Below are 15,221 nucleotides of genomic sequence, written 5' to 3' on the forward strand. Positions count from 1 at the left end.
ACCTTAATGTGCCCATTAGTCCTATTAGCTTTGGGATTATTTGTCCCCTTGTGCTGGAGTCGCTCAAATTATTAATTTAGAAGGGAGGCTGTTCTTGCATATCCTTATTTTAAAGGCCCTTTTATGATCATGTCTGGCCATTTCTCTGTATTGCTTGTGTTGCTTGTGCTCTTCATTTCCCATTTTATACCCCATGGACAAATTGAAAAGTACAGTATGATATTAACCACCGGGACACATTGACTGTCTTTGCAAAAGCGAGGTGGATTAAGCAGTCAGACATGATTGATGTCATGGTCATTAACAGGCATGGTTCGAGTTCAGGAGAACTCTTATTACAAAGTATTTCATTCAAGGTAATTATGGGGTAAAGTTCAGGGCAGTGTAACACTGTTTTGATTTAGTAAGGGGATAGTTGCCACAGAGGTGTAAGGTAATTTAATCCCGTGTGTGTCTGTAATTATGTATAAAACTAGATGGTGGCCAGAATGAACTGTGCAATGACTAAAATAATCTCCGCTTCTCTGTTTCTCTGACTGGGGGCAGCCCTGCCTCCACGGAGCGCTTGGCCATGGCTGCATTGTGGCCCGGGGCCTCATTTGAATGAGCCTTTAGTATTTTGTGTGAACAAGTCGGCGCCATTTGCATTTGTTCCAGTCACAAAGGTTTAACAGGTCAATAGGGACTCCCTGGCAGAAAACTAACACGCCAGGGTACCTTTTTTTTTTCTCCCTCCCTCACGTCTCCTCCATCGCTGTGGTTGTCAGGCACCCAGCCGATATGTCCTGGTAGTATGTTACTCAAGCATGTACTTTTGTATACATGTGTGTTGCTCAATTTACATGTGTGTCTGTGTTGTAGGACATAAACAGCAGGGAGAAGGGGCCAGAAATTAGGACCTAATAATCTCCATGCTATACAAACAAAGGTTTAATTCACATAACTTACAGAAGCAGCTTGTGTGTGTGTGTGTGTGTGTGTGTGTGTGTGTGTGTGTGTGTGTGTGTGTTTAATGTATTGACTCACCAACTTGCAAAGAAGACTAGTAGATGAACATGTATTCAAGGCAAACAAAGCAAATAAAACATGTCACATGTGAATAACAAAACAAGACCGTATGCTTAATTCATGCTTGGAAAAAGAAGCCATAGAAAATTTGGATTATTTTATTGATCAAGAGAAATTAGTTTTACTCTCTATCAAAGACTTTTAAACAATTGTTGCTCTATGAAATCCTGTTAGTCAAAAATCCTTGACTAACAGCTTCCTCGTTGCTGCCATTCCCCTTGCCTCGTATGTTCCATGGTGACCTCATCATGGTTTAGCCAGTTTGCGTCGTCGTTTTATCTCCAAACCTCAATTTCTTTTAGAACTTTCTTTTATAATTGCATGCTTTTTCTCATTAATCACTTTATTTATTAATTTTATTTTACATGCTGGTTCCATCCATTTACATATCACTAATGGTTAAGAGTTAATGGTAATTCCTAGTAGACAAGTTTTAGTCAGGCAAAGCGGCTGATTTCACCTTTTCAACCCAGCCATTAAATCTTGGAAAGCTGGAGATGGTCAGATTGCCTAGACAAAATAAAAATACTCCGTGTGTGTGTGTGTGTGTGTGTGTGTGTGTGTGTGTGTGTGTGTGTGTGTGTGTGCGCGTGTGTGCACACGCCTCCCAATAAGATGTGTTCCCTGTAAATTGCATCCATGGTAGAGGCTCAGTATAGTTTTCAATTATGATTATTTTGACACTAATTAATAGCACAGGAGCAGAAAGGCTTTAAAGATTCACTAGCTGAGCAGAAATCTTTAATTTGGTGCGTGGGCTTGTGTAAAATGGAACATAGACCATGTGATTATGGAATATTTGCACTATCCGCACTTTTATAAAATGTGTAACATGTTGCATAATATGTGAAAGTACACAGATGAACCATTTTAGTTTTAATGCAAATAATGGCAGGATACATTTTGCCACAAGGATAAATCGGCATCTTGTGCTTCAGCTTTGCCATTTCATTTCCTGTGTCTCACATTGGAAAGAAAAATGTCTGAGTTGACTAATTGTTTAGATGCCCTGCTTTGGGTTTTGCTATAGGGAAAATATTCCAGGAGATTACTGCCGGTTACACTGAGTATGCTTATCAAACGATCCATGCATATTTGAAAGTTTCTTTCCCTAGTTAATAAGATTTTTCCTTTTTTTTTTTTTATAAACATTGCGAAATGGATGTGTATATGTGTATGGATATGTAAGTAGCCTATTGAGACATTTCTTTTTTTATTATTATTTATGGGAGAAACTTGAATTGGGATACTTTGTTTTTATTTTTTGCCTCTTTTCCAAAATGAGAGTCCATTCACAGCTAAACCAGTTTACTTGAAACAATCATGGTCTCTTATCGTAGGATTATAATGGGTCGTAACAGGGTGGCTGTTACATCTTATTACACTGGCTGCACTGACAATTAATGGTACTGGTACATTTTTACTACAAAATAAGCCAATCATTTCAGTAATTATATCCAAAACTATTTCAAGGTTAGTCACAGTCTTTTTCTTGGTCTCAAATTTTAGGTAATTTTTCTAAGTGCTTATGTCTCAGCTAATTTCGCCAGTTATTATTTTCAGTAATTTCTTGATTGTTTGTCATTATTTTTGACCACTTTCACATATGCTAATGGATCATTCCAATTATTTTCAAAAGTTATCAGGAAAAATAGCCTGATTAGCAAATCTGAAAAAAATTCTACCTGTCAGGACAAATATCAGCATCTTGATATGACGATGAAATTATAAAACAGTTCTTGATATTTAAAGTTTTATCACAGATGATATTATTGATTTCGCCCGCCTCTATGAATTCTAGTTGATGCAGTTTACTGAAAGATGGGTGACAAGAAAGAGTAATCATAAAAGAGCCACTCAAAAGCATCCTGTCAAGGATTCTGATAGAGCTGCTGTCTAACATGTCTGTTCAAAATCACCAGTAGTTATTTGGGTGAGCATAGTTGGTTGGTTGAGCTCTGATGGTTTTAGAGCTCGAGATCACATGATACACATTATTTTCACTATCATCTGGCCATGAAGCGTTGTGTTGTTCTTCTTGAAGCACCTTCATATGTAGGGGTCTTACCTTGCTTCACAAGGAGAAGGTCATCCTGTATGTGACCAACCTTCTCCACGACGTATTGGTCAGGCACAGGAGTTCTTTCAGCTCCAGACTGATCCCACCACGATGCACCACCGAGCGCCATAGGAAATCATTCCTGCCAGGAGCCATCAGGCTGTGTAACTCCTCACTCTGAGTGTCAGACACTCTTCTGTGCAATAGATATTTTATCGTACAACAAACCCTACTTTTACACAAAATTATTACATGTAATCATATGTACACATGTACTTGTAAATACATAGGTATAGGTGTTAATTATATTTTTATATATTTCTTCATACCTTTTAGCATTATTTTTATTTATTTAGGGTTAAGGTTAGGGTTTTGATCTTTACTATTCTCTATTATTTTTATTACTCGTTCTATTCTGATTCTTCCCCACTGGACTCTGTAGCAGGAGCTGCTGTCAAGGAAAAGCAATTTCCCCCTGGGGGATCAATAAAGTATTTTGATTATTCTGTTAGGTTTATTTAAAAAAAAGTCCTTGGTCACCCATCCATACCACTAGTAACGTGCAATTTCTCTAATCAGTGACCACAAACAGCTGGAATTTTGTTTGCACTGTTTAAGGCATGTTTACCACAGTAAAGCCTCTAAAGCTTCACATATTTTCATGTGTCTTGGTAAAATTTGCTAATTAGGTCTGAATTGCTTTTTAGGAACTCATTATACCAACCACTGCTACTAACATTGTAAAAAAAAAAAAAAAAAATGTTCTTAGTGCCACTAGGCATATTTTAGTCTCATTAGACTCATCAGTTTGTGAAATATGGAATAAAAAAAAAATTCTCTCCTGACATAAGACCCTGGATTTGAAGAGCTTTTCACATTACAAAAAAGTAAACAAATGAATTTTAATTTTTATTCTTGCATTGATTACCTTCTAATATATAAATTACATTATTCAAGTTAATGCAGTCAGTAGACTATGCTTGAATATCATAATAATGCAGGTTTACCACCATTTCAGGCTACTTATTGTGGGTTTCAAGTGCAGTCAGGGTAGCAGGGTGTCTTAGTGCCCACGGAAATTGTCCCGCATTTAAAATGTTAAGCCCTCCATCACCATAACAGTCAGGTGTGGTGTTGAGGGGTCCTTCAGCCGAGCATCAAGCCCGCCCACTTGCTATCTCACTCCTGGTGAGAGCGTCCACCTGACTGAGTGAATATACTGGAAAGGTGTAGTGCTGGACATAAAACACTGTTGACTGCTGCACATTTAATAGTGCTTGTTTCCATTGCTGTCAGGAATCCAACAATACCGCAAACTTCCCATGGCCTCTTATCACAGAACAGTTTTATCATCTTGTTATAACCCACAAGAACTGAAACCTGCCACATGGTTGAAATTTTATACAATGAAATTCTCTGTATGTGTCTTTGTAAATGCCTTCATCTGGGTGAAATGATTTCGCCTGTTCAGGGCCCATTCTTTGCATATTTTATGGATAGAATTGCCTTTCACCTATTTATTGGGGGTGCATACCACTAACTTAGTATCAACTGCAGAATCCCCCATTTGAGCAGTTACCCATAATGAAACTGAGTTATTCAATATTGTTTCTGCTAAAACGTTTTACTGATGGATAATGTGGTTTTGTTTCTATAATGGCTCAATAACTCTCACTCAGGATCATGGTGAAGCTTACAAATGTTTTTAATATATTCTGAGGTGGACTCCCTATTGTTTTTGATCACTGTTGCTTGCTTTCATGCATGCCTTGATGGTTGCCTCATAATTTACTGAACTGCTTAACAAGATGGTGCTTCATCTGAGGGATGAGTGACGTGAAAGGTTTACTTCCACTGGTAACTATATAAAAAAGAAGTTGTTTTGTAGGCCAGGAATACTAGAATAAAACTGTGAGAGGGAGCGTACTAAATCCAGTACATACCACTCATCTGTGGGCTGCTTTTCGATTAAAAACACAGAGTGAAATCTCAAGAGTGAAAGTATTAGTGGTTAATGAGAAACACCAACAATATGTCTTTATGCAAATGCAGTATTTACAAAACCTTCCATGCTGAAGACCAGAGACTAATTTCTGTACAATCCCTAAGACAGAGCGCCACAGAAAAACTGGCTTTCAGAATACTTGCTTGTGAAGTACTTCACCTCCATCACTAAAACCATACGACTTAGGACATAGATAGTATAAGCACTGTTTACATTGTAAGGAACGGGCTGTGATAACTTGGCATACTTAGAATAAATACGAGATTCAGACGCAGTATGGATACAAAGAGACAAAAGTACGAGCATTCTATACAAAATGTAGTGTCCATGAATATACCATGCAGAAACTGTATTCCGGCACGTCACAGTCTCAGAAAGTATTTTACAGGCAGATTTTATGGACAAAAGCAGAAGGAAAAGTTTACTATTTTGCGGCAGATAGGAGTGGGAGGCGTGCTTACAGTTGTCCTTAATAATGCTGATGTGAGTGTGCACAACCCCTGTACTGTTCTCTGTTGTATGTGTTGAGGTGTGTAACCACAACTGGGACTCCTGTTCCATCGTGTCCGAAAGAAATGTACTGTGCTTGTGTCTCAAGAAATCAAAAAGTATAGTGAGATACTAGTGTCAGGTGCTACAAGCTGCTAGCTAGGCCTGTAGCCAGGCCCCGAGAGCCAGACCTGGCAGCTCCGAGGCTGCGACGTGTGAAACGCTGCACACAAAGGAGCTCGCTCCATCTGTATGCACCCTACATAGGCAGGCTTTTGTTGCAGCCGACAAGCACATGACTGCTAGCATCTTAACCCCTGTGAGCCAGCGTCTCTTTTCCTCTCTCACCAGTCTGTGCACTGCAGTAGACACCACAGTGAATTAATACTTTTAGGAAAAAACAACACCAAAATTGAGAGCCAGCAGCTTATTGGCCTTAATGTGTTCGTTGTTCTTGAGATATATTTGTCCTTAAGAAAAATGTCTTAACAAACGTGTAGAGAAGCAGCCATTCAAAAATCAATTTTGATTTAAATTTGATAAATAACTATTTTAAATTGTGTGGCAAACCTTTTTAGACAAAGCTCAGCTGAAGTAAAATGAGTGTTACATGTTGTTTAGGGAAATGGCTCAGGACTTTTAAAGTATGTTTCTGAGTTTATGTCAAAGTCAGTTTTGAATGAAAAGGAAATTAAAAAAAAGGATTTCTGTGTAATTTTATATGTGTGTGTGTGTGTGTGTGTGTGTGTGTGTGTGTGTGTGTGTGTGTGTGTGTGTGTGTGTGTGTGTGTGTGTGTGTGTGTCTGAAATATTGTCAGTGGAAACAAAAAACAGTGTGTCATGTGGAAGTTTTTTTTTTTTTTGCAATACAGAATGCTTTTAACATTTTGGTGAAGTTGTATTTACTGCCTGATCAACTTAGTGTATTTGTTTTGCATTTTGATTAAAGCTGCAAGGACATTTGAGAAATGAGTCTTCTCTCCCCGGCTGATAGACCTCTGTGTAAAATTCAATTAAAGATAACATCACTGGCATTGAGACTGACTGACCGAGGCATCTGCAAGCTGTCCCTCTTTAGAAGACTTCTCCGTTTTTTACAATTTCGAGTAACACGTGAATGTCCTCGGGAGGATCGTCAAATAACACACACTTACCGAGACACACACACACACACATGCACTCACACACATTCTCTCTTGTCTGAATTTTTTTCTCATTAGCCAAAATGATCCGACTCCACAAAAAGGTGTAAATTATCTCTTCAGTTTAGAAATGTACAATTTTTTGATTTATTAATAGATAGTGTGGGTTCATTGGAACTTAATGACAACTTGAGACATGCAAGTGTGCATTTCTGTGATTGCATTTGTAAAGGAAAATCTTGTCAATGCGAAAATCAAAGCATCAGTCACTCTGCGCGTTCCAGATCTTGTAGTCAGCCCAATTGGATACGGGTGACTGAAACAAGCACGCTGTCATTTAATCAGATGATATCCTGATTTTTGGAAAAGGAGAGCGGAATTCACAAAAAGGACAGAGGGTTTGCACTTGCTGTAAAAGTGACACGCAGCTCGATATGCCTTCTCCCCTGCAACCTTCCGCATAGGAAATGCGGGTGTATGGTCCCGAGGGGGGCTGGGGTGCGGAGGGCTCCTATCTGGGCTGAGCTGGGTCACGCAGGCTCCATCTAGGCTGCTCTATGACGTGGCATTGAACTTGACCAAACAGCAGGTCCAACGCCTTTAAAAGGGTGTATGCACGCCCCCTCAACTTCATGTGAGCTGTGATGTTTGGTAAGAGCTGAAAAAAAAATCATTTATTAAAGCAGGACGGACCCCGAAATTAAAGCAGTAAGTTGCTGAATAGCAAGAGGAGTGTGTGAGTGTGTGTGCGTTTGCGTGCAAGTGTGAGTGTTTGCGTGCGAATGTGTGTCGTATATTTACTGAAAAAAGTGGAATGATATTTTTCAAATTCAAAAATGACTTCGTTATGTTGCTACACTTTTTTAGACTCACTCTTGTTTATGCATTATTCACAGCACATTATTTTAAAGTAAATTGCGTGTCCAGCAACGACACAAATGTCGGAGCTGGAATGCTGCAGCCTTGAGAGCACTTGATTTCACATTCAGGGCATTTTTCCTGTGTCATCCAACACTGCAGGCCATTTTGATGTCTCACGCTGAAAACAATAATGTGAGCTTGAACAACATGAAGGTATGAAGGAGTGCTCCATGTTTCAATTCAATTTTGCCAAACTCCTCGCAGTTATTTCAAATTGTGTTAAAAAATCATTTTTGCCAAAAAACAAAGTGGCTGTTCCTTATTCCCCCTATAATGATTTCTCTAATAAAATTGTTTTTAATGTCCTCAACATGGGCAGTGTATTCTGTTAGCCAAATTAGAAACCAGACTTTTCTAATAACCTGGCTTTTGCAAAAAAGAGAGGGGAGTCTCATGGTTAACTGAAAGTAGGACGATGATTTTCCCAAAGCACTGCCCTGACTTAAATGAAAGAAGAGCTGTAAAAGGGACGAGCTGTGACGCTGTCTCTGTGCTTATTTGGGATTTATTGTCGTTTTTTGGTGCTTTAAAAGCTGTTAAGCTCTTCCTTTTACCTCACAAGTACAGGTCCATTTTGTCTAATTTTACAAACTTTGCTTTGCTCTGCTGCCGAACGTGCTCCTCAGAGAGGAGCTCGGTTTTGGGAGGTGAGTGAGCTTAATGATTATCAGAGAAATACATGTATCAAAGTGCTCTGCTCGTGCCCTTGATGAGTGGGAACTAAGTTCGGAAAACACTCTGTTTATTTTAGACTTTCAGTCAGATGCTCTACTCTGTTGAACATTTGCAAAATAAAATTTAGAAAAAGAAAAAAGATTTTTTTATTTTGCAAAAGACAATTTAGTTTGAATGTAAAACACATCTTAGAATTAAAAGGCGCCTGATTGTATATAAGAAAAATTGAGAAAAGATTTTGATCGTGTGTCTGAAAAGTCATAATTTTGAATGTAACTGTGGACAGTTTTCTCTGAATCAATTTAAACCTTTCAGTCAGTTGGTATTTTGTGAGTTTTGATAAGAACATGCCGGGACATTTCTAAAAAACAGCCCCTCTCAATGCCTTTTTATTATGCACGCTGAGGAGGAATCCTCTTGATCATGTCTTTTTCGATTTTTTTTCAATCGGGGAAAAAAAAGCTCTCTGTTTTAGAAATGCTTTAGCCGGGTCTCCATTCAGTTTGACAGAAAATTGGACATATTTTATATTTCTGATTATTTACAAAGCTTTGGGAAAAATAGACACTTTTCAGATGAGCCATAATTGCTATGCAGATGTCTTCCTTTTCAGAAGAATCAAAAGTTTAGTTTCTTGTGAAATTTCCTGTAAATGCTTTTTTTTTTAGTTAAAATTCTATCGAAGCTGCTCAGAATATATTATTGACTAACATCTATATTTTTGAGTTTGATTTTTTTTCAGACTGCTTAATAAGTATCGAAGTTCTTCATTCTGACAAGAAACTTTGTAAAGTCCTTTTTTTAATTGATCTAATGTTTTAAACATTAATTCAGCATCATAGCCACAACTTCGCTTACTTGTTTTCCTTTTATTGCATTGAATTGCTAAAATATTCAATAGAATTGAAGCAATAATAATTTTCTCTGTATGGATTTAATTTATGGTAATAACACTGTCCTGTGCGTATCCAATTTCAAATTTTTGGCCCCCAAAATGTGTTCATTTGTTGCCTTTTTCATCTTTTTCAATAAAACGAAATGACTTTATTCGTTTTAACTTTTCATCCCTAATATTAAGAACAAAAAAGTAACCCCCTTTTTTTTTCTTTTGACAGTATAAAGTAATATACTTCCAATTCATGATTTTTACAGTGACTGACATAATTGTCATTGGTATCAGCAGGAACAAAGAAAAGAGAAGATTTAATGTTAAAATAGGAAAACAAAAATATGTAATTTGATAATATGAAATGCAAGTTGAAAACTCCACAATACGTCCCTCGTTCCTTACAGGGTTAACTTCTATATTTGTTTGGTCCCAAAGTGACTGAAGGAATTCATATCTGTCTCTTGCACTGATGTGATGCTTCTGGTGTGGAACGAGTTACAGACAACTTCATGTGTCTTTTCGATCTATATTATATCGCATGTGTTGTTTTTATAACACGCTTGGCAAATTTGTAACAGTGTGTGAGTGACTGTCAGGCCGCCATGTTGTCTCCCCTTGTCCTCCATTTTGTGATCCAGGCTCTCACTTGCAGCACACCTGCACTTATCAAAGTTTTAACAGTGTATTGTCCTTTTTGTCAAAAGATATAACAAACAATTTTGTGTCGTCATTACCCTAACGGATTTAATGTAATTTTAAGCAATGCCAGAATTTTCTCTTTTCATGGAGATAGCAGGCCCGACGGGTGCTTTCATCCCGAACGTAAAAACGCCACCACTAAGCTCCACCATCCACCGCAGAAAGCAAAATACTGCTCGTACAGGTGAAAGTCATTGAGCTGTGTCCCCTTCGCAAAGCCATTTAACACTCAAAACTATTTGCCGATGTCCCCGACAGCACCCGCGCTAAGGTTTTACAGCTTTGCAGCATGAGTAAGTGTGACCCGTAGCCCCATAATGGCCGCCGTAGGTCACGGAGGTTAATAGAGACTGATGTATGAGGCCCCAGAGTGACATCCCAAAGGGGATGGCCCCTTAATCCTTATTAGGCCTCCGTGTTAGTGATCCTTACCTTTCAAAGCAAACAGCACGCTCCCTTTACTGTGGGGCCCCGGCATGCCCCCGGCGTTACACTTCTGACCCCAGGGTCGTGCCCTTTGTTCAGAACCCTTCAGAGACTGACCTTAGAGGTCATGGCTGTAATAGAGAAGTTGTCGAGGCGCGTGCTGCCGAGGGGCCCCTCGGCGGACCACCTTGTAGAGGGAGCCGGCCCGCCGCACTGGTCACTGAAGAGAGGAGGAAGAGTGTGTGTGTGTGTGTGTGTGTGTGTGTGTGTGTGTGTACTGTATATATATATATATATATATATTTATGTTTGTGTGTGTGTGTGTGTGTGAGAGAGTGAGAGTGACAGTATGTGCGTGTTTGTGTGTGTGTGTGTGTGTGTGTGTGTGTGTGTGTGTGTGTGTGTGTGTGTGTGTTTGAGAAAGTGAGGATATATAGAGCCGCAACTCATGGTGTTAAATTTTTTCCGGCTTATTATCTTTCAGTACAATGACTTGAGGACTTGAAAGTTGTAAATTTGACCTGAACATTGGAATTTGAAATGCAATAAGTACGGCATTCACAATGCATTCACCTGTTGCTACTCGAATTTCTCAATACTTCAGAGATTGTTATCGAGGATTTCAGGTAAATTTTCCTCTAAAAAGTGCATTACATTCATTATTTTTTTGTGTTCATATGCCTTGTTCTTTATTTCGCGCATGTGTGTGTGTGACTGTGTGAGTGTGTGTTTTAATATCTGAATCATGCACATGTTTTTGTGCTTATCTTCTTTTAGCTATGCCTGTAAACTATACTTGTGCGTTGTGTTTATAGTTCATTCGTTCATTCTTTTTATAAGATTTTATAATTGGACATCAACTTGTCCTGGACTGACAATATGAGTTAACTTGTATCATTCGATGCTGGCACATTTCCATGATGTACCTATGTTCTTGTGTTCATTAATGTACTTTGTCCCTTCTAAAATAAAATAAACTAACTAAAAGTTGTAGTAGTACATTGAAATAGCTATTTTAATGTGGAGATTTTTAATGGAATCATTATTTACATAATTTGTTTTCAACAAAAGAATGTTGTTTGTTGACTTTGACCACTTTCATTTTTTTTTTCTCCCCAAATAACAGTAATTGCTTTTTGAAGTTCAGAATAATTGGAAAATGTAAAATGTTAATTTATTGTTAATTCGCAGTCTCACTGTATCAGCATGTTCCATGGCAGAACAGGACTGAACAGTTTGTCATTAAAGTACATTTGCTGCTGCTGAAAGGTTGCATTTGTCTCACTGCATTCACAATTATCCAGATCAATGTAAAGCCACCTTTCATTAAGCAGTGCTATTGGAAAAGCTCATTGTGACCTATAATTCATGTCGTGTATTATTTCCCATGAATGTGGGTATGTTTATGAGACTGTGTTTGCCCTTCCATTTGCCACTCTGTTATTATCACTATCACTATTTCTTCACATTTTTGACACATCTTTTGATATGGAACGTCTATAGTGCAATATTTGTTATACAACTACTGTTTTACCGTCATGATGTGAAACAGTTAGAATATGAAGTACGAACAATGCATTATGGTTTTCTATTGTGACAATGACTGTGTTGAGACAGAGCACAGGTTTTATTTAACCTGGGAGGTGAAGGGAGATGATAAAAGTAATGCGGTTGTGGGCTGTTGGAGGCGTCATAAAGGAGGTTGTTAATATTGGAGTTTCATCAATGGCAGCATTACGCAGGCCGCTCTTGCAGGGGCGAGGCCGAGCAGAGGGCTACAGTGTCAGAAGTTGGCAGCTGAGCCAAAACCAGAGCCATATCCTCAAATGAACTCTTCACGACGTACAGTGGAGAAACAGGCTCTGCCAAGTTTTTTGAATTCCTGCCACATGTAAGACGGTAAACAACTGACTAGCAGAAAAAGTATCTGAGATAGATGAGGGCTAATGGACTCTTCTAATTACCGATCAAGCGTCTTCGTTTACACTATTGTTTGATTTATATTCGGCATTCAGAACTTGCAGCCGTTTTTTTTTTACCCGCGTAGCAATTGGTTAAGAAAATGGCGAGATTTGACGTCACAGGTTCAATCGAATGACTCCTTTTTTTCCTCATCAAGAGACGTGTGCGAGCATATCTCGATAAAGCACTCTGAAATCTTTGCTCCCTCCCCTTTGACCGCCCGTAATATGCCCACTTTTCCTTGCCGTTTATTTTCAGGATGTTATCCTTTTTTATTTTTTTATTTTTATTTTTTTTACATTTGCGTCGTGTTTTCCGCGTGTGGATGGCACCGCGGTTCACAAAAGTCGGAGAACCTGAATTTCTTTTTAACATTGCGAAGCTGAGGAGAGTTAGGCAAAAGAAAAATGCATTCAGTCTCTCTCTCTCTCACTCTCTTCTCTCTGTCCGTCCTCGAGATAGAAACACACACAGCAGCGTAACGTATTTCCTTTCAGCCTCCAAGACTCTGAACGAGGAGGAAAGAGACGCTGCCTTCGCACAGGCGGCCATAGTATTTTGTTTTTTGTTTGTTCACAAAAATGCATATATGAGCAAAGACTTATGGGGATTCCTGTAGGTTTCACTTCCCTTTATAGGTTTAAGCAAGAACAACTTCTTTCACTGGCAGTGCCAGAGCCATGAAGATAAACTCAGAACAGGACTAGCTAGCCGTCGTACACGATCTGAAATCTGTCATTTTTCGGACAGTTTTCCCCCCTCGCTTTCGTGTGTCTGCTTCTTCGGGGAGAGATGTGAGGGAAAAATTTGCCTTCGCTGATTTCTGGGTCCTTTTGGGAAAGAGGGAAAGAGACCGAAGGGGAGGGGAATGGCGTACGAGAGAGAGAGGGAGAGGAAGTTGTTTTTCGCCATGGTGAATCTGTTGCAAACAGTTAAGGGGCATTACAGCATTTTGGCTGCGGGGAGAAGTTTGGGGAGGGAAGTTGGTTGGAAACTGGAGGGGTGTGAATAACCTTCAGCAGGTTGATGCAGAGGTTGGAAGGTGTGCATGAAAGAGGGAGGGGAAGGGAGAGGGGGGGGGAGGCAGGGGTGGTATCTGGCACAAAACCCCATGAAAAAGATCCTCCTCATGCAGGTTTAATTTAACACTTACCGGTCAAAACCAGCGCTGTTTGTTACAGTAAGATAGAACAGTGCCGTTCGAAAGCACAAGAAAGGGTGGGAGACAGAATAGGCTGGACAGCGAAGAGAAAGCAGAGGGGGGGGGAAGGAGGGCGCAGGACACGAGTAGCAGAGTCCATTTTATCTTTCTGTTACTGCCCGACATTTCTCCTCTCCTTATTCGCACGCAGGACAGTTACTGCTGCGGCTCGTCAGCAAGGTGAATGTGGCCTAGCGGTGGCACGAGGCTGGTGCGCTCTGGGTACATAGAACAGATATTTACTGCAGGGTTCACTGTTGCACCCGGGTTGCACGCAAACTGTCTGCGTGCCTTTACAGATCATTAACGTGCAGAAGAACAAGCCAGAATCAAGGCAGTCTCATCCATTGGTCATAGCAGCCCTGATCACGTAACGCATCCATTGGCTTCCAATGGAGATTGCGTGGCTCTCGCTCGATGTATTAAAAAAAAAACAAACCCAAACACGACAAACCGAGAAATTGTCGGTGTTTTTCACTGAGTCTTAGGTAGATGTCACATGTTATCCCTTTATTCATTTGTGAGTGTTTGTGTTTGCTGTGACTCTTCTCAGAAGGAGAGCACTACACCCCCACCACCACCACACACACACCCCCTGCCGCTGCCGCCTTGAGCACGCACGTCGCACTAGGCCGATGATGAAAACACGTAGTCCACACGCACTCCCACACGTCCCCGTTTCATCATCAGCTGAGCCCTTTCTCCTCCAATCCCGGCACTACTCCCTCCCTCTCTCACCTCCTCCCCTCCTGGCTCTTGCTCCTTTTTCTATCCATCGCCCTCCTCCTCCTCCTCTCTCCCTGTGTCCCGGCCACATGCGAGAGGGTAGACTAGGACGTAGCAGCTCTGACAAAAAAAAAAAAAAAAAAGAGGGGAAAAACGCTCTGCTGCTATTTCTACAGGAGGGCCCTCCCCTTTAGCTGGTTTGTGCCAAGAGAGGGAGGGATTTTTTACTACTCCCAGTCCCAGGATTTTAACCCTGTGCCTTCTCTTGCTCCTCTCTGCAAGATCTACTCCTCAAAATCGTGCAACAAGTGGCTTCGCTTTACTTAGCCATTTCTTCGCCATTGGTGAAGACATTCTCAGGAACCTTCCTTCTCTTCGCTCCGCGGGCTTTGATAACATAGATAGCGGTTTCTTCTCCTCCTTCTTCCGGGCTGCTGTCAGGAGAGTTAAACTGAAGTGGGTTTCGGTATGTGCCCGAGCACGTGTTTCTTGATCACTGGCCATGCTTTGTTTTGCTCGTGAGTCCTTTTCTAGAATTATGGCCAAAGACCGCATGTTGTACAATGACTTCGTTCTGATTTTGCCGGTTACGAGTGTATTTACTCTTAATGGTTTTCTTTTGATATTTTTCTGTGCTATCCAGCTTCCTTCTCTGCCTCTAAACCTCTGCCTCTTTCGGGTGTTCTGCCCCACCCTCTCTTCCTTATGCGTTCTCTCTCTCTCTCTGTCTCTCTCTTTCTCTCTCTCTCTCCCTCCCTCTCCCTCTGTCTGTCTTTCTCACTCTGTCTCTCCTGTGGGCTGTCTCCAGTGAAAGGGGAGCATGAGGGCGGAGCGGCAATGGAGCTTTTTCTGGGACAGGTGCCAATTCCAAACAAAAGACACAAAAAGCCAAAAAAAAAAAGAGCGAGGTGGTTCTAATGCCAAGAAAAAAGTGGGATGTTTTAAGAACTGATTTGTAG

At 40.3% G+C, this 15,221-nt stretch overlaps 1 protein-coding gene across 8 annotated transcripts in view; it reads left to right on the forward strand.

Annotated features, from left to right (window-relative positions):
• Nucleotides 1-15,221, forward strand: part of LOC147234207 (uncharacterized) — a 32,976-nt gene that overhangs the window by 9,242 nt on the left and 8,513 nt on the right. The window contains exon 1 of one of the 8 annotated variants that reach the window (XR_015106173.1): nt 13,834-14,728. The exons of the other annotated variants lie outside the window; for them this stretch is intronic. The gene's annotated coding sequence lies outside the window, so the exon portion shown is untranslated. Of the gene's footprint in view, nt 1-13,833; nt 14,729-15,221 lie in introns of those variants that run through there. 8 annotated transcript variants of the gene reach the window in all.

This window comes from Fistularia commersonii, chromosome 5, assembly GCF_037954325.1.
Source record: "Fistularia commersonii isolate RoL2024-O1a breed Wild chromosome 5, RoL_Fcom_v1.0, whole genome shotgun sequence".
In the NCBI taxonomy this organism is placed as follows: domain Eukaryota; kingdom Metazoa; phylum Chordata; class Actinopteri; order Syngnathiformes; family Fistulariidae; genus Fistularia; species Fistularia commersonii.